This window comes from Bicyclus anynana, chromosome 13 (genome assembly GCF_947172395.1).
Source record: "Bicyclus anynana chromosome 13, ilBicAnyn1.1, whole genome shotgun sequence".
Classification (NCBI taxonomy): Eukaryota; Metazoa; Arthropoda; class Insecta; order Lepidoptera; family Nymphalidae; genus Bicyclus; species Bicyclus anynana.
The window spans coordinates 9,375,484-9,402,821 of record NC_069095.1 but is presented as its reverse complement, the minus strand read 5'-3'; the positions used below and the strand labels follow the sequence as shown (position 1 = coordinate 9,402,821).

Genomic DNA, 27,338 nt, shown 5'->3' with positions numbered 1-27,338 from the left:
CGACCGCTCATACCGTTGAGGTATTGAGGCTATATATATTCAAAATCACTGCTCTGAGCAGTGATAGCCCAGTGGATATCACCTCTGCCTCCGTTTCCGGGAGGTGTGGGTTCGAATCCGGTCCAGGGCATGCACCTCCAACTTTTCAGTTGTGTGCATTTTAAGAAATTAAATATCACGAGTCTCAAACGGTGAAGGAAAACATCGTGACGAAACCTGCGTACCAGAGAATTTTCTTAATTCTCTGCGTGTGTGAAGTCTGCCAATCCGCATTGGGCCAGCGTGGTGGACTAAGGCCTAACCCCTCTCATTCTTAGAGGAGACTCGAGCTCAGCAGTGAGCCGCATATGGGTCGATAACGAATATTCAAAATACGATTTTCAATATTGTTTCTTTATTAAAGTCAAATAGATATTTAAAGTGCTTTTTGACTGAACAGATACGAAATGAAAAATACGTAAAGGCCCATAAAGACCCATAATTTTTCGATATTGATTCCAGTCCTTTTACCTATTAACTATTGAGATTTCAATTAGAATTATTCTTAAGTAAATTACCTTATGAACTGCTGTAGTACAAGTAGGTACGGCTAGATCTTCGTCATTTTTATAAACAATAAAAGTCAGTTCGTACTAGATATATAGATGTATTTTTATTATTATATATGTTAAAGTTATTATTGTATATATATATGTTATTATTGTATATGTTAAAGTTTGTAATAAATTACTTTTTGCATTAGATTTTAAAACACACTCACACAAAAATAATATACTTAATTCTTATATTCATTCAAAAGTGATCTATACTAATATTATGAAGATGTAAAGTTGGTGGTATTGTCAAGGGTAATCTTTGGATCTATTGAACCGATTTTGAAAATTCCGTTACTACTAGAAAGTCACATGATCTATGTGTGTCATAGGCTATATTTTATCCCCGTATTCTCACGGAAACGGAAGCCACGCGGGTAAACCGCGGGGCGTCGGCGTCGGCCAGTAAAATCAATACCACAGTAGATATATTACAAGCAGTACTTGGACTTCATACTAAAGGTCGAAACGCGAGCTATACCTACGCAGCTCGTACGTGGGGTGATCGTGGGGTGAAGACCGTTGCGACTGTGCCGCGGTGACGAACGCAGTGTATTGGATTTTTTAATTATGACGACTAGGAAAAAAGTTATTATTTTTATAAAGTTTGATTAATATTTTGTATTCTAAAGGCATAATTTAATAAATATATATATAAATAAATGCTTAAATGATAAAATTGTGTAAATAGGTAAATGACGTAAACGTTAATATAATATTATTAAATAATTATTTATTAACTTCTTCATTTAGGTTCTTTTCTTTGATTATGATGTAATACATAGATTTAAATCTTATGACATGTATGTTTTGTATACCTGTATTTTAAGGTAATAAAGAAGTTACGTAAAGAAGTTGTTTGAATTTAACAACATTATTGTGTTGCTCATACTTTAATGTATTTGAATAAAAAAAGTAAAGAGCCAACTGATATCAATATACCTATCCAGATTTTTTTATTAAACTACTAGCGAACCCGGTCAATCTCAATTTGTTTTTTGTAGTTCCTTCCCTACATGCCAAGTCAGGGTCAATTTTTTATCGTCTATTCTATAGTGTGGGGGTATCGTTATCGGTATTTTTGTACATTACATAAGGGGTTAAAGTGCTAACATAATCTACGGAACCCTACACTGCGCGTGGCCCGACACGCACTTGACCGATTTTTTATTATTTGGTCACCTAGCGTGGTGGTAATAGATAGATGGCATCACCAAAATAAATATATGAAGGTCCTTCAAGATCATTGATTAGTATCAGCCTTATTTAAATCTACCAATCAAAAAACAACACGCATTTTATGATCACTTCCTATTTTACTACAATTTATAAAGTATTTTATTTGTTTATTTAAAAAAAAGTATATTTACAATCACATAACTAAATGGAAACACAAAGTTGGCAAATGTAATTAAAATGCTGGAGACAGGCAGCCCTATCACATGTTTACGGAGCGCGCGGCTGTAGGTATTTATTTCAAAAATATGGCCGAGTTATTATACTGCTTGTAATATATCTACTGTGTCAATACTAATGTTATAAAGCTGAAGAGTTTGTTTGTTTGTTTGTTTGAACGCGCGAATCTCAGGAACTACTGATCTGATTTGAAAAATTCTTTCAGTGTTAGATAGTCCATTTATCGAGGAAGGCTATAGGTTATATATTTTCCACGTATTCTTACGAGAACGGGAACCACGCGGATGAAACCGCGCGGCGTCAGCTAGTAATCCCATACAGTGAAAGAGCTCTGAATATTGTGAAACGCGTTGTACTACGTTAATTGTTACGCTTTAGCAAGCCTTTGCGTACACTTAGAGATCGAAAGATTTGCTCGTAACCAAATCCTCATTTCCATTTAAACACCTTCCGGTTGAAGATATAATCTTAATTTTAATACGCATACACCTTCATTCATACATTGTATGAACGCATAAATAATATCCAATTCAAATTAAGCTACTCAGTAACCTCTACCTGGTAGGTGCGAATATTTGACAAATGACACATTACGTATATAATTAAAAGTAGTGTTTTTATAATTGCTATCAAATGTATGCATGTTATAATGTCAATGCAAAAAATCACTTCGAACACAAAAAATCTTCTTAATACTTTAAGTACATAGGGAAGTTAAAGTGAGAAATGTCAATAAATACATACCAAGTTGGGATTGAATGTAAATATTTAAATAAATTTCGTACAGATAATTTAAAACATTGCGTAGTAGCCCAGAAAGATCATCCATCACTTAAAATTTCATGAATAGTAAGTAGAAACTTTAAGTTTTAAGATTATTTAACTCTGACCCCATACGTTAACTGTCTTCTTTGGTTTCAATCCGATCAAAACTAGTTGGTATTTTGTATAGACTTTCCCATATCACGTGTACCTAAATGTTTTTGTAACTCTAGATTTCTTTGTAGTTACTTTTTCATATCGCAACCGTTTTTCATCTCTGCAGTAACTACGAATATATTTTCCTTGAACCATTTTCTAAATACATATAAATATTACCATATACCATTCCAAAATATATTCTTTGGCGTATTTTTCTCAGACGTCAAACTATTTTTAGAACTCATTTGCTTCAGTCTTATTTAAAGTTGCTGAATGGTTTCGGAAAACTTTCGGAATAAAAAATTTTAAGGTTCTAGATTCAATCTCCGCCCTTGTACTTAAATTGTATTAACTTCATTATTAAGTAAGAAGTTGTCTAAATTAAGAAAAAAATATCTCCATAAACTTACACAACGAAAAAAATTTTTTTTATTACCTATAGTGCATAGGTAATAAAAAAATATATAGTTTACTGTTCTAATTTAAAACTGTATTTATAAATTACCTATACAAAAAAATTTGAGAAGAGCTGCTAAATTTTCATGGCGAAAGCTTTTTATTCACCATTTACATCTCAATGGCAAACGCTTTTAAATCTGTTTAGAAATCCAATTTACGCATCAAAAGTGGGTCAATAAGCGAAAAAATTCCTGATATTTACAAACGAGTGCAATAAACTCTATGGTGCCAATGATCGCTAATAAAGCAATCATACCGGCGTCTGACTCATTGTTGGTTAAGGAAACATTGCATAAAGTATTGATAGAAGTACCTAACTGTACGGGGAACCGCTATATCGTAGACAGAGTAGTCAATAGACGACTGACTGACATACCACAACACTACACTATAAACCATTTTTTCAAGAACATATTTTAAGCTGATAGTGATTATCAATTTGCAAAAAGTTGAGGCTGTAATTTCGTACTCATAATATTCTTTTCTGAACTTTCATTGTACACCAGATTTCGAATCGCCTTGTCTTTTTTTGTAGTCCACGCATAAGTTGGTCTCTTGCGGTAAATCTATACTAATATTATAAAGCTAAAGAGTTTGTTTGTTTGATTGAACGCGCTAATCTCAGAAACTACTGGACCGATTTGAAAAATTATTTCAGTGTAAGATAACCCATTTCTCGAGGAAGGCTATATTATCCCCGTATTCTTACGGGAACGGCAACTACGGGGGTGTAACCGCGCGGCGTCAGCTAGTGCTTTATATTTGTCTATGTATTTCGCTGTCTACGCGCTCTACGAAGCTACGCATTTTTCTTTTTGACAGCATCTTGATTGCGGTCGTACATTATAAAGCTGTTTTTATTAAATCAGTTACCAACACATATTACCAGCAACTAACAGTGATATTTTACAAAGGATACTTTATATATATCTACTTGATTTGGAAATAATTAAAACTCCACTGAAACTCATAACATGACGTCATAGAAATACAGTACGTACTTCTACTGTATTTCTATGACGTCATAAAATTCGATAAAGAAAATATACTTATAAGTGTGTATTAATTTAATAAAATATTGTTAACCAAAGTTTATAATAGTTTTATTGTTTTATAATAATAATTTTTAATTCTTTGACATCGCATTTATCTGAATTTTATTTAATTTTAATTTCAAGAAAATGAAACGACTACAACCAACTATAGGAAAAGACATCTCATTTATCTGAATTTTATTTAATTTTAATTTCAAGAAAATGAAACGACTACAAACCAACTTTAAGAAAAGCACAAAGCAAAATTAATACTGCAGTACCGTATACCATACGATATAATCAATAGTCAAAAGACAGTTATAGGATGATTCAACTCCACAGGCTACGTGTAGCAGTTAAATCAATATGAATAATTAAAAGAATTGCCAGAAAAAATGGAACTGCAAGATTAATAATTTAATGAATAAAATTATTTTGGCATTAGTAGATATATACCTAATATGGAAGGTGGTTTATTGTAGGTATATATATTTTGTACATATAGGATTAATGTAAAGTTTTTTATTGGTTATTAGTTTGCAAGTTCTGTATAATATGTAAAAATAGACCAGTTTTAAATTCTAAAGATTCTGACTCCATCATCGACTTTGTTTTTTACTCCTTGACTAAAACATTAACTATCATCTGCCCGTGAGTGATTGTTAAGCAACGGTTTTTGAGGACTAAAGTTTCCTGCCTTTAAATAATTCAGCAATACATTTCTCTTATGTTGAAGATTTAGTTTACAAAATCAAAGAGCCGTGATAGCCAAGTGGACATGACCTCTGCCTCCCATTACGGAGGGCGTAGATTCGAATCCGGTCTGGACCATGCAACTACGGTACGGTGCCGTGTAAAAACCGAAAGGCATGTGGATTTTCATCCTACTCCTACCAAGTTAGCCCGCTACCATCTTAGATTGCATCATCACTTACCATCAGGTGAGATTTTATAAAATAAGAATTAGAATAAAAAAAAAGAAAAAAACTCAAACTTTTCAAATATGTGCATTAAAAAAAAAAAACACGTGTCTCTAACGGTGAAGAAAAAGCATCGTGAGGAAACCTGCACACCTGAGAATTTTCTTTAATTCTCTACGTGTGTAAAGTCTGTCAATCCGCATTTGGCCTATCCCCTCTCATTCTGAGAGGAGTCGTCTCGTGGCTCACTGGATCCGAATATGGGTTGATAAGGGTGATGATGTTCTATGAATGCGCTTTTACAATTACAACCAAAGCAAAAACGTCAAATCGAACATCTAGTACATACCACTGAACATAGAAAACGCTAAAACTGACGCATAATTATTGTAATAAAAATTAATATGCCTAGAAATTAATTTCTTGTGAAAGCTATCCGCGACCATTTCCTTCCTTGTATAAGTAAAAAGAAAAAAAACAAATTGGCCAATGTCATACAAACAACAACAACAAAACCCAGTCAAAAATAAACAACAACCTATGGGGAAATTTTAATGTCGCTCATGAAATAGTAATTTCAAACAAAACGTTATTAACTGACTTCAATGAAAATTTTGAAAAACGAAGATTTTGACCCGACCTGAAGGTCATGAAATTATTAATTAAACTCTTGATCAATATTCTCTTTCAGTGCGCTTTCATTTGAGACCCCACTCGAGTATATTTGCAGACATTCGGTTATTCTTCTCCACTTTCAACCCCCAAAACTTATACACGGCTCAACTGATTTTCATCAAGCATATCTAAGACTAGCGGACGCCTGCGACTTCGTCCATCGTATGTGTTAGTCCAGGCTATAATATATCTTAATACCAAATTTCAGCTAATTCGGTTCAGTAGTTGAGGTGTGAAAGAGTAACAAACATTCATACCGTCAAAATCATCAGTTTTCGCAAATCTCGGAAAACCATGGATTTTTCGGGATAAAAAGAAGCCTATTAGTAAAATCTATTTCCATTTCAAATTTCAGCAATCGCTTCAGTAGTAGCGGCTTTAAAGAGTACCAAACATCCAAACATCCATACAAACTTTCGCGTTTATAATATTAGTAGGATTACTCGCACATAAGTCACCTTTCTTACGAAAAAAACTAAATTGAAATCGCTTCATATGTTCGAGAGCTATTGTGCCACAAACAGATAGACAGACAGACCGACACGTCAAACTTATAACACCCCTTTTTTGCGTCAAAGAAACGTCAACGTTTTGGTTACAAAGAAATGTCAACTGTCGCTCATGAAATAGTAATTTCAAACAAAATGTTATTTATTACTCGAGTCAGTCAAGCTCGGATGCGTCAAGCGTGTCCTCAGTACCGGAGTGTTCCCATTCCCACTACTGTGCATCGTCGCCATTGTTCCCGCGGTCAAGGCCGCGTTTACTTTTACTTGTTATTTATCTGTGCGCATTCATCTTACGTCAATCAAATGCGCTTACGCTTTCTAAATACATAGTTAAAGGCTATATTATATACTCGTTTATGTATTATAAACTTACTAATATTATAAACGCGAAAGTTTATATGTTTGTTACTCTTTAAAGCCGCAAGCAACTACTGAACCAATTTTGCTGAAATGGAAATAGATTTTTCTCTGAATTAACACACAGGCTACTCTTTGTTTCCCGAGATTTCCAAAAAACTGATGATTATGATGGTATGAATGTTTGTCACGCCGCGATTACTGAATCAAATAACCTAAAATTTTAAGTAGACATAGATTATAGTCTGGATTACACACATAGACCACTTTTTATCCCAGAAAAATCTATGGTTTCCGAGGGATTTTTGAAAAACTAAATTCCACGCGGATTGGTCTATTAGCAGGATTAGGTATAGAATAACGCTATTTCTTCGCAAGTCATTTCGTCAGGAGTAGCCTAGTAGAGATTGCTCGTCTCGTCTTTGCATGCTAATTCTTAGTTCAAATTGATAATTTTTAATGAATTTTTTAAATTGATAATTTTTCTTCTTCTTATCTCCGTTATTCGTCGATTGATAAAATAAAAGCGCAAATTGCAGTGTTATGGTTTTGAGCTTCCACGCATATTTATAGAAAATAACAACCTACAAATTGAAATTGATTTTTTTTTAAAAGAAGTGACTACAACTTTAAAGATAAAATAGTTTTAAAATAAAAAATAAGGTTCTTTTGAAAGGAAAATATGGGATGTTTTCAAAAATACATAGTGTTGTTAAAAAATATCTACTGATTTACAAATTCTAACGTGACAATCTCTTAAGGTTCCTTATATACCTTAAGATAGATTGTCACGTTTACTCCATATTTGAATATACCAATAATTCCATCTCTAGTCGTCTAGTTAAGTCAAACATACCGCCAGCGACCTCTAAATTCCTTTATGTATTTATAATACAACGCAATCATACTGAACGGCGCTTTAAAAACAATCCATAAACAAATTACAAACAAACTATGTAACCGCAATTCGTTTTATTTAGTAATTAAAAAGCGTCGGAGTCAATTAGTTCAAGGTTACAAGACGTTAAAGAAGTTGCAGAAAAAATGTCGATTCAAATTTATGCACAAGCACTGTAATCTCAGTGATCAGTATTCGCGCTATCAATATTCAAGTATTGACAACTAGCGGACGCCCGCGACTTTATCCGCGTGAAACTCTACCCTAAGTATTCTATGTCAGTCTCCTGGTTTTAAACTACCTCTCCACCAATTTTCAGCAAAATCGGTCCAGCCGTTCTTGAGTAGTGTTTAAACGACTTTCTTTTTTTATACTTATAAAGATATTGGAATATGATTTAATGTTACTTCACGCTTACTAAATATTAGCAGAGGTTTGCTCCGCGTAATTCACGTTTCTGTGGGAATACAGCAATAGCAGACATTCACATATATCGTGGCTTCCTATTGGTTAAAGTATCTTGTATGTTCAATAATGTATCTATCTATTATAACATTATATTATACATAAATATAATGTATATCTAACATGTTATGTAACAAAATTAAAGTGTATTAAGTTAACTATCGGACTTTTTGACTGCCATCATAAAAGATTTAGATACTTAAATGCATAATTTGTGTCTTATAGTCTGAAATCTGTTAAACTATTAGATACAAGTTATACATTTATGTATCTAAATCTTTTATTATGACACTTAACTTAATACAATTTAATTTTGTTACATAACATGTTTACGATACGTGACGTTTTCAAGTTGTCAATAATATCATTGATATCTATATAAAGTCATTGCTCTCAGCTTCAGTGAAAACCTTGCCTCACATACAAGGTGCTTTAACAGCTTTTCCTGTTTCCACTTTACCGCGTTCGTAATCTTTACCATGAGACACATTTACCCCACCTATTTTACTTGCTATTTTATAAAACCTTAAAGAACATTATTTCATTTTATAATTTGCATACAAAAAATATTCCAATACCGAGTCACAAATATTTTATGCCACATTTTTTTGTATATTTTCCATCAATGTGTAACTTTAGAGGAATTACATAATTAACATCAATTGTTTTGCTTATATAAAATGTATTTTTACCCGCGTCTATCTATCTATACTAATATTATAAAGCTGAAGAGTTTGTTTGTTTGTTTGATTGAACGCGCTAATTTCAGGAACTACTGGTTCGATTTGAAAAATTCTTTCTGTGTTAGATAGCCCATTTATCGAGGAAGGCTATAAGCTAAATATTATCCCCGTATTCTTGTGAAAACGGAAACCACGCAGGAAAAACCGCGCGGCGTCAGCTAGTTATAAATAATACTTATTAATACTTCAAAAATATTGCTTAAATATAGCTGCAATTACGTTTGCTGTTCAGGTGTTAAAAGATATTTGAAGTTGTACACATTAAATATGGCTATAACATTTTCAAGATCGCAAGCAAATACGATACACCTACTTGATAAAAATAATATCCATTCACCAGGATTTTAGCAATGTCGTTTGTGTGTAGGTCTTGAATTCATTATGTAAGTAGTTACCTCCAATAAATTAACATTTACTTCATCCATTGACTGCTCTAAATTGAAAAAGAAAATCTTAACACTAGATTTCCAGATCTGGCTCTGAATGTATACACACACTACACACAATACACTTTTAGAATGTTTTTATAAAAGATTAATACAAACAATGGTTTATAAGGATTATAAACGCATGCCTTTATTAAAGCGGGGTTCGCAATTTAGATACGACTTCACATTTAGCATTCCAATTTCACGGTTCAAGGATGGGGTCGAAACAATGAGATAGGTATGAAGATAAATATAATTAGAAACATGCCTTTTGCTTGTGTATTTGTATTTCAGCTGAGGTATGCGCATATTTTTGTTAATGTAAGTATTATAATCAGAATTTATTTATACACTTTATTTGTACACCTCAAAAGAAGGAAACAAACAACATAACAAACAAATGAGAAAATAAGAAGATACAAAACGGTCGCTTCATAGCTATATCTTCCAAGCAACCTTAAGTTTAGAAGAATTTCAATGGCATGATACTCGTTTATATAAATGAAAATTCGTCACGTCATAGATATGAATGGAGATTCCTATCTTTGACAAAATTTCAATGAATGAGGTTGCAGCCTGTGATGGAGAAGTAAGTTAGAATACCATATTGCAGTTGCTAAAAGAAATAGATGAATATATATAAGGAGATTGAGGTGGTCATATGATAAATGGCGATGGGATGAGGTCGAGGCGAACTAAAACAAATAGTTTATAAGCAAACTAGGGACATGACAATACGCAATGCAAACAAGCATAACAAACGTGAAAAAGTCAGACAGATATATAAAATATATGAAGGGGTAAACTGAGACAAACAGTTCGTGATCATACCCTGCAAGATAGGCTCTAGGAAATTAGCGTCTTTACTATTCTTCTCTCAATAATTTACTCTGCAACTATACATAATATATTAAATTCCAACTGTCTTCTTTTTAAAGGATTTCTTGTAGAAACTACATTCAGATTATCTCAATGTTATTGCATTAAGCTTGAAGTAGCAATAACTTACTATTCCAAAACAAGGGAACATCTCGGCACATTTCTAACATTATGCCCATTGTTAGTTTGTGCACTCACTAAAAACAATAAAACAGCCTTGATCGGATGTAGAAACCGTTTCTAAGTACAAATGTATAATAATTAACCTTCTGTTTACGTAGTTATGAAAATCCGAGGTGAAGCCAATTCAAATAATTATTTGCATCCTTCTAGACAAGTACGAGTTAGTAACTTGTGTTAACAAAAGCGTTTGAATGTCGCACTTAATTTCGTTGATTTCGTTATGTATAAGATTATCATAAATTTGAATTGTATATACTCGTATGTAATTTAATTTTCTATGCAATAATAATATTATGTATATAAATATGTTGGTATGTATATTTTTATTATTTTTATCATAATCTGCAGCGCTCCCGTGCGTGCGTTGCATAGTAGTTTTTTAAGTATATTCTTAACGTAGAAAATTCTATGATCCTTTAGCTATCTAATGGTATTATTCAATTTTGTATGGACATGATAGTTATGTAGATGCAATAGCAAACTGTATCCCCTGATTTTGTTAGTATTATTTTTGTTAGTATTAGTATTATTTGAGAGGAGTTAGTCTACCACCCTGGCCCAACGCGGATTAGCAAAATACATACATAATGTTTTTATATTACTTTTCGCTGTCTCGGTGTTGCACTTATAAATTGATTATGAGTTATCGTACTTCTTTATTATTAGTTGGTACTGTCCTTAATCTATGTACATCATTCTAGATTTGTTCGTGTTTCAATTGTTAATTATTTTACAAATTGATGTTGCACGCCAATTGTGGCAGGATGTTGGATCATGATAATTAGGTACTTCGAAGATCTATGCATGTTGCGTGTTGCATTCTGTTAATAATTATTGATTAAACCTTTAATATAAGGGTTATATATACCAAAAAACGAGTGGACCAGGGATGTGACGGAGTGGTATCGTAGGATAGGAAAAACGAAAAGAAGTCGACCCTGCCAAAGATGGAAGGATGACCTCAGACAGACAGCAGGAGACACATGGAGAAGGAAAGCAAAAAATAAAGAACTATGGAAGTGTCTGGAGGAGGCCTATGCCCGAGGGCAAGCTGAAGAAAGGACAATCAGTGTCAATGATATATTACAATAATATTATGTAAAAAAAACAGTAAATGAAGGCTTTTTATTTTATTATTATTATTATTTTACCATAAAAGATTTTAGGGTTAATGTTTTTACCACTTATTTATTTGGTAATAAATATAATTGGGTATTGTACCACATTGTCTCATGATCATCATTACAATCCATACTCGGCTCACTGTTGAGCAGGACGAGAACGAGCCGAGAGGGATTAGGCCAATAGTTCACCACGCTACCCTATTGCGAATTGACAGACATTACACACCTAGAGAATTAAGAAAAATTCTCAGGTATGCGGGTTACCTCACGATGTTTTCCTTCACCATTTGAGACGCGTGATATTTAATTTCATAAATTGCACACAACTCCCCCGATCGGATTGCTACGCCCCTCGAATCGAAGGCAGAGATCATGTCCACTGGAATTTGTGTGAACAATCAAAATTAATTAATGTTAGAGGTACATGGAGGAAGTTCTGACCCTGACCCATTCATATAGGAAGACTAGCAGCTACCCCGCGCTTTCACCCGCGTAGTTCCCATTTCATGTAGGAACACTAGGAGTGGGGACACAATATAGCCTATACACTCAAAAAGAAGAAGCCTAGCCCTCTAAGTCGAGGTCCGAGTCTCAGAGGAGGCACCCTTAGAGAATCGTTCCTGCCACAACTTCTGTCTCTGCCTTGGGGCTCCATCTGGCGATGCTTCTGCGCTCGCCCAAAACCCTCAGTGATCCCGCTGAGGTCCCATTAAGGATCCTTTGGCACTTATACAATCAGAAAAGATAAATTAAAAAAAGAACGTCGCTTACTACTGAAATTACTCCCTGCAAATTCACTAACTCTACCTCTTTATCTATATCTATACTAATATTATAAAGAGGAAAACTTTGTTTGTATGTTTGTTTGTTTGTTTGATTGTAATGAATAGGCTCAAAAACTACTGGACCGATTTTAAAAATTCTTTCACCATTCGAAAGCTACACTATCCACAAGTAACATAGGCTAAATTTTATTTTGGAAAAAAATAGGATTCCGTAAGATACTTGGGTTTTTCGGACGCAAGGTGTAAAAAATCAACTTGAAAAGTAAGGTAGGGGTAGGTAGGAGTAGGGTAGAGGTAGTAGGCTAGGGGTAGGCTAGGGATAGGATAGGGGTAGGATAGAGGTAGTTGAAAGTTTACATCGAGTTTCACGAGAACGAAGTCCGCTAGTTATAAGTATTTATAATGGTGGCCTTCGGATGAAAATAATAATATTATGGTCATCATTAAAAATTTCACAACAAAATAAAGTTAAAGTCTTTTTGATAAACAGCACTTACTAATTTCTTTTGACACCCGAGCATGTATTAAGTTGGTATTAAGTTACAACATGGTTTTACGAATGACGGTAATAAACATGTATGTAATCTGATATTTTTACCGCTGGGATTTGGTAGCATTATGTAGATTATTTACGTATTTAAATCAAATTAATATATTTTTTTTATTCTTTACAATTAGGTAAGTTGTGATGCACTCTAAGATGGAAGCAGGCTAACTTGTCAGGAAGAAGATGAAAATCCACAACCCTTTCGGTTTCTACACGACATCGTACCGTAACGCTAAATAGCTTGGCGGTACGTCTTTAAGGGCTAAACGTGCTCTCCGGGGGTGTAACACTTCCTTCCCAACTCTCGTCTGAAAATTTCTAATAAAAAAGAAAAGCTTCATAGTTTGACGCAGGACTGGAACCCAAGACCTCGTTGTCCAAAGCCATTTGGGTCAACTACTGGACCAACGAGGTAGTTATTTGGATTTAAGGTACCTACAATATGATCATTGGCCTATTTATTATACATACCTATGAATAGTACAAAGTAGAGAAATTCCTTCTCTAATGCAGGTTCATAATGCGCCGTCAGGGTGGGCAGTGCATATGATGGTAAAAAATGTAGTTTTAGCCTTTTAGTTTAAAGTTTACCTTTCGAGCTTCAATTGACAACACTCCAATTCATTGTTCAATTCAACGGTTGATTGAACAATGAGCTTGTATTATGTTTACACTCGGAGGTCATATCCCAGTCGTCGAAAAATGACCGACCTTTCGACCTAACATAGAGCCTGAGAGTTGCTGGGATTCACGACCAAACGTGAGGTTCGCGGCATTCAGAGTTTGACCTATAACACTTCACATCTACCAGCACTATCATCGCTTTAATTTTACTTGTAAGTGTACTATTAAGTGCTTCAAGCACTGTAATTTCTTAACGTTCCATTTACGTTTTGAATAACAAATACGCTGTGTATTTATTTCGACAAAATTCGAATCTATACTAACATTATAGTAAGGCTGTAGAGTTTGTTTGTTTGCTTGAATGCTCTAATCTCAGGAACTACTACTATTACTATTACTATTAGAAAAATTGTTTCAGTGTTACATAGCCCATTTATCGAGGTAGACTATAAGCTATATATTATCACGCTAAGACCAATAGCAGCGGAGCACCAATGGAGGATGTTTCAAAATCTGGGATTTTTTCCTATTGAGAGCTTACGCTGCGTGCGCTGCGTAAAGTGGTAGGTATGCGCGGCGCAGTGGTATGCGCGGTGGATTTACAAAACGGAGGTCCTGGGTTCGATCCCCGGCTGGGCAGATTGAGATTTTCTTAATTTATCCAGGTCTGGCTGGTGGGAGGCTTCGGCCATGGCTAGTTACCACCCTACCGGCAAAGACGTACCGCCAAGCGATTTAGCGTTCCGGTACGACGCCGTGTAGAAACCGAAAGGGGTGTGGATTTTCATGCTCCTCCTAACAAGTTAGGCCGCTTCCATGTTAGACTGCATCATCACTTACCATTGTAGTCAAGGGCTAACTTGTAAAGAAAAAAAAAAAAAAAAAACCTGCTGGACATAGCCCTTTTTAAGAGCGCGCGAGACCCACTTCCCACTACCTTCCTGAGATCGTTGGACCATCGAGCTGGAAGGCGTCACTGCCACTTCAGTTTGCTTACCCTTATGGCTGCTCTCGTTCTGCTAAGGATTTCGTCTCAGACTAATTAGATAAAGACCTGCCTCGCAAGACATTATTTTTCTGTCAACGTATATGATCAACGATCTTATGCGATTATAAACACTGTCTCTAAAGAATCGATGTTTCATAGTTTAAAATCGTGTCCGTCGGTAAAAAACCTCCGTAAAAATACCTTTTTATGTAGTTATATGGTGTAAAAAACGAACAAAAACTGCTAGTTTAGTTTAAAATATGTATAAAATCTAAGCTAGTTTTCCTTAGAAAATGGCAGAAAATTTTGTTCGTGAATTTGGGTGCGATACTAGTCCTTATGTATTTAGTCTGAGGATTTCGTCGTTACAGATTTTCTCCTCTCTTTCTCCAGAGAGAGAATCCTATCCATAGCCTTCTCCATAGCTCACTGAGCGGCTTGTGGATAAGGCCAAACGTCAGTGTCCACTTTCCCGCTCTATACGATGTATCTAAATCTAATCGCAAATACTTCCTGATTAATTGATAAATGAAACGTAAGGTAATTTATGAGTAAGAATGAGGAAAGCTTTCTATGACGATTTTACAACAAAAAATGTCAATACCACACGCATTGTGTGCAAATTCGAGAAAACTATGTGGCTTATTCATAGAAAGCTGTGTCATGAACACGAAGAGAATGCAAACATAAATATGTACCAAGTTGTAAGCAATATATGTATACTGATATTCTACCATATATAATGTAAAAAATATGTAATTAAATTTAGTCTAGCTATAACTTCACTGGTTGATGATTAAAACTTTCAACTTAAAGTCAACCATTGACGGTCAATTATTTTCACGTTTCTGCAGCGCAAACGGCAGCGAAGAAGTTTTATAAGTCGAGCCGTCATGCACGCAGCGACCAATACACGATCAATTATAGTCGTGGATGCTGCAGAAACGTGAGAATAATTGATCGTCAATGGCGTGCGTTACTCTTACATACCTCCTGGTGACGACATCTAATAATTTTTCGATGTTGGTACTATCACGTAAAGGCAATGTTGAGGTATTTATTATGAGAATGTAAAATCTCAAAACTCTACGAGATGGTGTTACAAGAAAATAAGATAATTTTTAACAACAAAAAAGATTTTTGGAAATCGGGAAGTCACTGGCCAGTCAGAGCCAGGATACCAAAGTTATTTAAGGATTTTACAATAAATATTAATTATACTTAAAAAGTTGATACGAGCATTACTACAAAATATATCATTTTAATGGGGATGATGACTAAGTTTGAATATATTGATTTTTATAATACATTCGGATAAATAAGGTCAATGTTAACTAATTTATACATAAAAAGCAAAACTTAACTGGATATTTGCAAAATAAATAAGACTATAAAATTTCAAAATTTATTAAAAATCTTTTATTGTAATTAGATAAAAGTTCATACAGTTTTAGCTTTCTTACATTAAATGTGACATTTTTTAATACATGAACTATAAACATAAACGCACAAATAACAAAGATATTGGTAATTTTGTTTGAACGCCCATACAAATTAACTATCACTAAGTGCCTACGACGTCATTAGTTCGTGCCACTTTGTATGGGGCGTTTTTCAGGGATCCGCGGCAGCGCCGCAAATCTGACCCTTTAAATCCCTGTAGCTCCGAAAGTAATGATCGCAGATACCCTGTTACTTTTACAAAATTGCTTTATTATTAGCATACTCTTAACTTATATACAATTTAAAAAACAGTCATCATCCCTATTGTTGTTATACCATAATCATAATTATCAACAATAGCTTATTTATTAAAATCAAATAAGCAACAGAGGCCTTTTGTAATTTATATTTCAACCAAACGTATATATATATTGTAGACTTTACCTACATAAAACAATGAGTAAGTCTTACGATCGAGATCTCAGCCCCTTGATAACGTACTTACAGTAAGTACTTCATCTAAAAAACATTTTAGGAATCAGTTAATGCATAAACCTTGTATAATTTTAACGCAACACTCAGCATAAAGGGATTGTTTCAAATTATAACTACAGTAAGATCATTCTCACGTTCATTAATTATAAGTGCATTATCATGTGATTTTTTCACATAGAATTGTTATGAAAAACCTCGACTATGGTTAGCTAATGAGAAATCAGTTAAAGCTTAATATATTTCAAGCAGATTTTGTTCGCAGCTTCGCTTGCTTTAGTACTTAGGGGAGACCGGGGCTGGATGTTACAGGGGTAGGTTGTTACAGTGGCAATTGCCGCGAAACAGAAAGCGCAATAGTGACGTTAGAAAGAGACAAATACTCTTGCCGCCGTCGGCTAGCGTGCCGCGAGAGCCAAAAACGCCAGCATTTTTGTGAGAAGAGCTCGAGCATACCTTCATTAAAATTGCAGGTTAGTAAAATTTTACTCTTTTAGTAATATCGGTTTACAAGCTATGTTCGATAGTGTCAGAGATACCCTTGTTGTGAATTTTACTCAATAATGCTTACGTTTTGCAATGAATCTGCGTTTTTACAGCTATATTTATTGATGTTTTCACTGCGTAACCTTAAATAGTCAGTTTTGGCGTTGGGGCTAAAAGTTACATTTGCTCGGGGCAGGTTGTGACATGCCCCGTAGTTCTTGTAGCCAACTAACATAAGTTGTGTTATGCTTTTATTATAGGATGAGGACGTATGTACGAAACACTGAGCGGGGAGAAATATCTACAGACATTTCCAAACAAGCGGCAGCTAAAAGACTTTGGATTATTTTTATTCGTATGCGTTAAAACTGCTGATTTGTAAGGTTTGCATATGAATTAAAATCTCGTAAATCAGCATTTTTAACAGATACGCCAGAGAAAAATGCTTTGGCACTGGAATAGAGTAAAAAAAGGAAAAAAAATCCAAGAAAGGAAAGTCAGCCAAAGGGTGGAAATCTACAGGAAAGAAGATGGGACAGGAAAATCATTGTTTCATTTTAGATTATTATGTTTTCTTTGTAATATATACTGCTTTCTAGATGTATGTTATGTTATTTCAATTAAGAAAAGTAACTAACTATGATGATTGTTCCTAATAAAAAGTCATAATACGTTTGTTTTTTATTGTAACAACTTGCCCCATGTAGTGTAACAACCAGCCCCAAGCACGGGGTTGAATGTTACACGGTTTTTTTTTTCACAAATCACACATTTATGTCAATACTATTAGTCTACAATATAACTTTTATTTTAAATAATGATCCTGGATAGTTATTTTATCAAACAAGCCTATACTCGGGTAAAACAATCAAACCAATTAAAAAATATGACAGTTTGTAAAAAAAATTTATTTATTTATTTATTTACTTAATCAATACCCGGGAAGACATTACAGTTGCCCAATTCGTCTTCCCAGGCTATACATACATTAGAATACATACATTAGAATATACATACATTAGAATAATACAAACTATAACAAAAATAACATAAAAAAGAAAAAAAAAAAAAAAAAGAAAGAAAGAAAGAAAACATTAATAATTTAAATACAAAAAACTTTAATCAATAACAATAATATACTTAACAATTTAACAAAACATAAAAATTAAGAAGAAGAAGAAATATACTTTATTCTACATTAAAAACAAAAATAAACAATAACTTATAATAACACTTAGAAACTAATGTACAAATGGCGGTCTTATCGCTAAAGAGCGATCTCTTCCAGACAACCACTGTGGAAGAGAAAAAAAAAATGTAAGCACCTATTCGGGTATACGCACACAAAAATAAGAAAAGTTAAGTAATTTAAATACATAAATACAAAGCAATAATACATAATAATAATACATAGACTATACTTAACTACATCATACATATATACAAATAAATACATATATACATACATACATACATACATACATACATACACACATACATACATACATACATGAAAACCTGAAAAACATAAAAACAAGACGGCATCTAAGGGAAGACAAAAGAAAAATAATTAAACAAAATAATTCAAAAATAATAATAAATAAAAAATAAAACATACACATACAAAAATTAAATGCCCGAAAAACATCAACTTACTCCATTAATAATAATTTAATGGTTTTTACAATGTCACAACCAGCCACGGTCTCCCCTACCTATAGATTTTTGTTAATAACATTCTCTGTCCTCCGAAAATACTTCTGAATTTGTTAATAACTAAACCTCATAGGTATGCAAAACATAATAAGTAGATGCATGCAAAAAACACCTAGTATCTTCTCTGTTGGTCTAGTAGCGGTATGTCTATATGACTTCGGTCTGTAAAGTCCTGCAGAATAATCATTGAGCTGTTAATTCTTACATGAATATTCGGTCTGCTACCGAAAATTCTTGCAGGGACTAGTAGTCCGGAGTTGGAAAGTTAAGGCGGCTAAGGCGGGCTGCCGGGCTATCCCTGTTGGGTTAGGTTAGGTTAGGTAAATCGTTGGGTAAATTTAATCTTCAAATCTGCAAATACCTGGCACCTACCCACCTGAGTGGTTTATATGCGATGAGTGGAAACTCGACGCATATAAACCAAGCAACATTTTGCAGGGCATGCAATGAACACGCCCTAGGAAGTACTGCCCTGTTTACGTCAACCTGAGGCGTAGATTAAGCTTCATGTGCCTGTAATTACGCTGCACCCGAAATTGTAGACGAATACTTTTATCTAAGGACATAATACGAGAACGAGTGAGGAAGGAACCGCCGAATTCATCTCGGCTGGGCAGTACTCGGCTTCGGCTGGGTCCAAAATTCCTCAGTGGCTGAAGATTTGAAAGATTCATAAAGACACATAATACATATTGTGTTTGCATAGTGGATTATAATACATAAATAATATTACTAACCAATAAATAATGCACACCTTCCGCCAAACGAGTTTCCATTTGGTTTAACAATCATCTGTATTGACACTTAATTGAAATACGGTCAAGGTGTTTAGTGTAAATAGTGCGGATAATTTACAAATGCAAAAAAAGCTAAATTTAATTATACTATTTATTCAAATGTGAAACTTTGCCCAGTACAATTCAGTCTGCGTAATAAGTCAACAATAGAAGCATTACTTAATGGTGACAGACAAGTTTTAAATAATTACTTTATTAGATAAAAAACCTTTATCAGATGATAACAAAAAAGCTTACTATAATAGTGGCTGTTGTGTCCACATAATTATAATAGAAAATGGTAGTACACTTTCGTGCTTATAGCCGAATTTGGCAAGAGCATAAATTATTCTTTAATTGTCCATATACATTGCTTTGGGAGGTAGCAGCAGTGACGAATTTATCCTAAAGCCCAGTAAGCCTGGGCCTAGGGCGGCCATTCGTTACAAAAACTTTGGAAATAAGCAATGAACATTAACTAAATTTTAACTAAATTTTACCAATTACAATAATACACTACACCATTAACTTGTTTTACTGGCTTTGATAACAATAATTATAATTTTTGGCTCATTTATTTATTTATACACTTTTTGTTACAGGTACGGAATATCTTCGTAATACTGCAAGACGTGAGGTTTTAAATGTATCGATTTATGTCATACAAGCTATTAATAGCTTTCATTGATTCAATCCAATTTTCTGCTGCACAATTGACATTAAGTTTATTTATATTTTTTATCCCTCTGAAATAATACTTTTGACGTGACAACGACTTATAATTTGATGAAGCCGGGTGCACACTCGATACAAAGATGACATCACACGTCGTTCCCTCGCTCTAGGGTTGCCAACTTTTTTTACAAGAAATAAAGTATATTCTGGTCTATGAAGACTAATAAACAGTATTTTAGAAAAACGAACATTTTATTTTAAAAAATGCAACCATTCCATCAGTATTTTCTTTTGACGTTGTCACGTTCAACTATTGTCAGTAAACCGACTTTACAGACAACCGATTTTATTCTGAAGAAAAGCTGTCCTTATAGTATAAAGCTTCTTTGAAAATGAGTAAGCAGAATGTCATGACTATTTAGTCGTGTTTTTTTTCAACCATGACGCATGTCTAACTAAAATAATACAGTGAATAGTAGAGAACTAAAATCAAAACCTCTTAGTTATAAACGAAAGCTTTCTCAAGTCCTATCAAAGTTTATAACGTATAGATCTCTTATTTTGGTAAACCGGCTTGACTTTGGTTATAACAGATAGACGTTTGAAAGGCGCGTTTTTTGTTATAGAAGCGTAAGCAAAGAAGAAACATTTTTATTAATTAATTATTATCATCAGTTCGTAAGACGTAGCTAAGCTACATTAGGTAAACGGGCTTCTATGCCACACACCTCCTGTATCACTCTAAATAGTTTACCATCACATTTCTGCACTCCCGACAATCCTTTAGATTTAATTTACACACAGCTTTTATAACTAAACAACCCCTTCGTGATGAGACTAAGCTAAGCTAGCAAACATATCGTCACATTTGCCTTTATTATACAATATATATTAACTCAATACTTAGATACTCCATACAATTAATTATTAGACCAGCTACTTTACCGGTTAATCATTGGCCTACTGATATATAAAAGTAGTGCATACCCACATTTTATTACTCAACTTACACCAACCTGCTGTTACGATTTACGAGTAATAAGCAATTCATTACTGTCCTGTACTATGTCACTATGTCAATTTGAGAAGCGTTTATTTTATATGATGACCACAGACTTATATTTAACTAGATACCCCAATTATAATATACTAGCTGACGCCGCGCAGTTTTACCCGCGTGGTCCCCTTCCCGTAGGAGAACGGGGATAATATATAGCCTATAGCCTTCCTCGTTAAATGGGCTATCTAACACTGAAGAATTTTTTAAATCGGACTAGTTATAGTTCCTGAGATTAGCGCGTTCAATCAAAAAAAAACTGATGATTTTGATGATATGAATGTTTGTTACTCTTTCACGCCTCGACTACTGAGCCGAATTAGCTGAAATTTGGTATTGAGATATATCAAAACATGGATTAACACATAGGCTACTTTTTATTCCGGAAAGAAAGAATGAAGTTCCCGAAGGATTTGTGAAAACTAAATTCCACGCGGACGAAGTCGCGGGCGTCCGCTAGTCTTCTCATACATTTTATAGTTATCGTAGCTATAGCGTTTGAAGAAAGACTAAAGCGAATCGATGTGTAACTTGACTACAAGCCAGAGATGTTAACATTCACGTCGTCTCATTGAGTGACTTTGAAATTGAGCGTGACACGTCGGGACATAGCATATTATGATTGCATGCTCCATAGATCGGTTCGCTGTAATAAGACATCTTTACAATAACTGTTGAAATCAGTTTTCGTTATCAGAACATCACTTGCGTGATCCATCAAAGCATGAAGTTAGTGTTGAAAATAATTTCGTAGGCCAGCCTTGATTGGTGATTTCTCAAGTCATCGCGCTCTTTAGATTAAACTACTAAAAAGTAATAGCAAAAAATTATATCGAAATAAATGCAAGTTATTTCTCTGTATGGTGTCAAATTAAATAAAAATACTAGACCCTGTAATGTGTGTAGAAAAAAGCAATACCTACATATTGTTCAGAAAAAATGTTACTTTTAAAATTAAAAAAATATTTTTTTGCATTTAAAAAAAAAATATTTTGAACACATTTTTTACAAGGCCACTTCGATTTTCCAGTGCGGTTTTCTCTTTTAGTGACTAACTGATCCATAAAAAATATTTTTAAATCAGCCAAAAATTAAAAATAGCTAAAAATTTCGGCCTAATAATACAAAAAAAATCTGCCTCTTCGGAGGAGTGCGACCACAGACACCGAGACATGACATTTTTATATATTATACTATCCGACGCCCCGCGGCTTCAACCGCGTAGTTCTTGTCCCCGTGAGGATGAAGTATAGCCTATGACTCACACATAAAGTGTATTTCTAGTGGTAAAAGAATTTTCAAAATCAAGCAGTAAATTCAGAGAATACCCCCTACAACACCACACACTTTACCTAATTATATTAATAGTATAGATTTATTCAAATAAGTAGGTATAATATAAATTCCTTTATTTTTCCCAGTACCATTAAATGTACATACATGGTAATGTACAGACTACATTAGATTGAGAATGCAAATAAAAAAATCCATGTAACCTTAATTGTTTTACAAGTCTCTTTACCATTTGCGATGTGCAAACTGCTTATTAATTCAAAATATGCACAATGTTATTATTGCATGAGTAAGATCTCCATAAACAGACACCTACTCCATCAAATGTAAAACACTTGATAATCTTTACCATTTATCTATATTACTCATGGTTACCATGCATCATTATAAATTGTTGACACAGCCTACAGTAGTTGTTATAAATGTACAATTTAAATATCATAAAGATTAATTTTATTTTAATTGGAAAACAACAAAAAAATCTGAAAATAAATGTAGGAATAAATAATAATATGTATTTTATAGATACCTCTAATGTAATTTCAGACAGATTCTTGTATGTATTTCAGTGGCGAATGATGGAATTTTGACGAAGGCAAGCCGTACTAAAGAAAATGAAATTCATACCGCTTGATACAAACTCAAATTTCTCATACATCCATTCATGCGAGTATATATTCATTACAATTATGAATATGTATATATGGATTTTTAAAAGGTAACTCGACAGGAATCAGCCTGTATCGCCGCTAATGTATTTGCTTTATTTTCACACACTTTTTTAGCATGAAAAATTTAAATTTTTGAAAAAAAAAAACAACTTCCGCTCACAAAAATTGCATAAAAAATATTTTAAATCAATGTATTTAACAATAAAAAGGGGGGTTTATTAATCGATTATGAAAAAAAGATTAAAACACAAGAGGAAGTTCTTGAAAAATAGAGCTAACTATAATTTTTTTACGAATACTGTAAGGTATACAATTTAATTAATAATACAACAACTTCTCATAAATAACCTCGAGACTGGATATTATTTATGTATATTTACATGCGGTCAGCAAATTCTTTTCAATATGTAATAATATTAAGAATAACTTAAAGCTCATCATATCTTATAACTTATATACATTATATAAACAAACAGACAACAGGAAGACGACGTACCTTGAGCATTGCTGTATCATTTTATGGTAAATATCCAAGTAACATGCAATAGTTTAATATCATGATGTTGACTCTGATAAGGCCATAATAACTTCTTTTAATTACTATTGTTTGTTTTGTATTGGCGTTTTTATATTATAAACACACGACACTTCCTTCGTCACTTTTTACATGTAACACGTATGTTCAACTTTCTCGATTACACATGTTACTTATATGCAAATACCTATTGTTACATTACAAAGGCGGTATAGATGGGCATTGGATATGCGTTGTTGGAAATCATTTAGAAAAAGTAATGGGAAATGATCTTTGATGATAATAATAATTATGTAGTCTACAGTACTTAAGTAACTATTGTAACTTTGGTGTTTGTTAGTGTTATGTATATAGACGCTACTAATATTACAATGTATAATTAAGGGAATAAACAAATCGTTTACATAACGTTTAATAATAAACCATTGCCCAAAAGCACTTTGCAGAACATCCTAGGAATAACAATGCCGCCAATGAACCTGAGAGACAGAGATTAAGACAGATTGTGTCTGTAATCTCATGTTTAATGAGGGCATCACTCAAACGTCTCTAAAGGTATATTCAAGGAGTTTAACATAGTTGTTGCTTGAATAAAAGCAGGCGTTACTTCGCGGAAGTTCATCATGAATAGATAATAATTTATTTATTTTGCTATCATCCGCGCTTATCATAGCTGTTGCTTGATAAACTAGTGCTAAGAAGAAAACGCACCTTCGAAAGTAGTCATGCAAAGTTGAATAAAAGGACACATGTCCACGTTGTAAATTCCCTACACCATAAATTTAGTCCATCCGATGGTCATTAAATTAACTGTCCTAATTTAACCCCAGTCATTAAAACCCTTCTCTAGCTAGTTCTCGCAATAAGTATTACAAATGAAAAGACAGTCTGGTAAGAGCAGTAAATTTTCAAACCTAACAAATAGCAGAAGAAGCCAAAAGTCAATGACTTAGGAGAAGAACTTGTACTCCTAATTATATAATGCACTTAGAATATAAACATAACTAATAGGTGAGGTCAATGAAAACCACGTATTATCTTAATAAACAATTATTATTTTAACAACTCTGTGGGGCGCTTGATCTAAATTAGAGCATTGAAAACCAGTTTTAGGCTAACATTAAACGTGTTTTAGATTCTCGTGCAATATTGTAGATTGACCCACAAAGAAATCTAGATTAGCATTATCGTCGAGTTACGGAAATATTTGTGCGGTCACTTTCAAGGATAGAATAACAAGCTATTACTTATTCTGAAATGCTTATACAAGCTCATTTATTTCTATTGATTCATTGAGCAACCTAATAAGTTGTTAAATGAAATCTATCGTTAAACAACGAGATACTCTTTCTTCAATAGTTGGCGTATTGTATTATCCATTGCATAATTTCGTTCAAAAGGCAATTTTATACGTGGTGGTCTAAAGAGTAATTACATCTTGATAAAGCTAATTACTTCCCATCATTCGCCATTGTGGAATTCATCTTTCTAATCTAATGACTGCAAAGGTCATAAGCTACTAACGCGTGACATTTATGTAACTTGCCTGTGGCAAAGAAAGTGCGTTATGGCTTTGCCATTTCATTTGGTAAATAAAGGTAGGTATTTGAACTTTCTATGTGATTTAATTGAGTATCCAACTTGCTCATTTCTGCCGCCAAAACGTTGTACCTTGGTTAACAAAACATATACACTGGTAAAATTACACGAACAGTAAGCGTCAAAACGTAACTAGCAATAGTAAAAAGTTTTATAGCCAATAGCGTCCTATTTAAGATAGTGTATCATGGTTTTTTGAATCGCTAACTCTATCCATTATCGAATAACTTATTAAGTTTTATACTATAATCTATACTAATTTATTTTTTTGTTTGCATTGAATAGACTACAAAACTACTGAACTGATTTGAAAAATTGTTGGAAAGCTACACTATCCCCGAGTGCTATAGGCTATATTAAATTTAGGGTAGGGTTGGGGTAGGGACAGGGGTAGATTACGGCCATGGTAAGGAAGAAGTGCACATAAGTCAAAGAAAAACTTGACCGACTCCGCTAGTAGATTTAATCTGCAGACTATGTACAGTGGAAATGGTTTAACATAATTGCTGAGCTTTTTTAACTGGTATATTATCTTGGTTAGCCGTTAGCATCTTCATTTTAGTAATCTTCTTCATTCTGAAGTAACATCATAATATAACAGTAGCACATTTGAAAACACAACTGTTGCGTCGTTTACCTACGCCGTAAAATTGTTTCTACAAATTATCATTCTGTTTCTACAAATTATCATTCTTAATAAAATAAGATTGAAATGTTTATTCACTAAACAAATAACACAATGTACTGTAAGTAAGCTATAAAATTTTATAGTTAATAAAGATATTACACGCATTGCACTTTATGGTCCACTGCTTCGCTTGATCATTATGTTGTGCCATCGTAAACAACGCATAGTACGGGCTACTAGCATAACACGCAATTTTGAAGCGAAGGAAATATAAGGGGCTGTCAACTTTAGATAACTTGATAACTGATTCGATTTCCGTTCTTTATCAACAAAGACCATAAAACTTAGAAGTAACATTAACTCAAGTAACGAGGTGGACCGTCGAATCCAACTCGTTTGGGAAATTTCGCGACTATTTGCCTAAACTCTGGAAAATTTAATGAATAAATTAAGACCAGGAACCAGTGCCATAATGCGTTAACTATTTTTATAACTCGACAGTGAGAGTTTCGAATTCTTCGCTATTAGTAAGTTAAATAACGCGGCGTTAGCGCGTTATAAACTAGATGACATCAATAACGCTACTGCTAAGTTAGCGCGTTATAAACTACGTGATATCAATAACGGTGCTGCTAAGTTAGCGCGTTATAAACTAGATAACATCAATAACGCTGCTGCTAAGTTAGCACGTTATAAGCTAGATGACATAAATAACACTGCTGCTAAGTTAGCGCGTTATAAACTAGATAACATTAATAACACTGGTGCTAAATTAGCGCCCTGTAAACTAGATGACATAAGATGAAATCGAAGTCAAGCTTTAATTTTTCATTGAAAGATAAATAAGCATCTCACTAACGTCTCATCCTCGTATAGTAAATTACTATTTGTGATGTCGGTTATACGGATACATTATATATGTTTGCATTCAATTCTCCACTTTACATAAGCCAGTCCGTTAATTTCGCACTTGAACGCGAAGGTGTGAAAAGAACGTCTTTCATACATACGAAAGCTTCTCTAGTCAGTGACGAAATATACATTTACACTCGTCATGTCTTCTTTATCTTGATTTATTTATAATACATTGATTATTACAAAAGTTTAGTGAATGCTTTGACCAGATTAATGACATGGATATAATCGCACTAGAATCACTACTAAGTAGTAGACATATAATTAAAAGCTTTCAATTTTACTATTTGTTTCAAAAGCTATAATAATTTTAAGTATACGTTTAGTAAGTAGTTTTAAGAAGGCTTAGAGTCATACAGCGGGCGATGAAACAAACATAATTGCTCGAAGTATCTCTGCGTGGTCGAATCAGAAATGAGATCCGCAGAAGAACCAAAGTCACCAACATAGCTCAACGAGTCGCAAAGCTGAAGTGGCAATGGGCAGAGCACATAGTTCTAAGAG

General features: G+C 33.7%; 1 protein-coding gene and 1 long non-coding RNA gene across 2 annotated transcripts in view; both read left to right on the top strand.

Moving 5' to 3' along the window:
* The window catches only part of LOC112053606 (uncharacterized), a 77,737-nt gene that overhangs the window by 35,785 nt on the left and 14,614 nt on the right, over positions 1-27,338 (top strand). The window lies entirely within an intron of this gene.
* Positions 16,659-18,060, top strand: LOC128198639 (uncharacterized). Its single transcript, XR_008251371.1, has 2 exons — positions 16,659-16,956; positions 17,230-18,060. It is a non-coding gene; the product is annotated as an uncharacterized LOC128198639 (long non-coding RNA).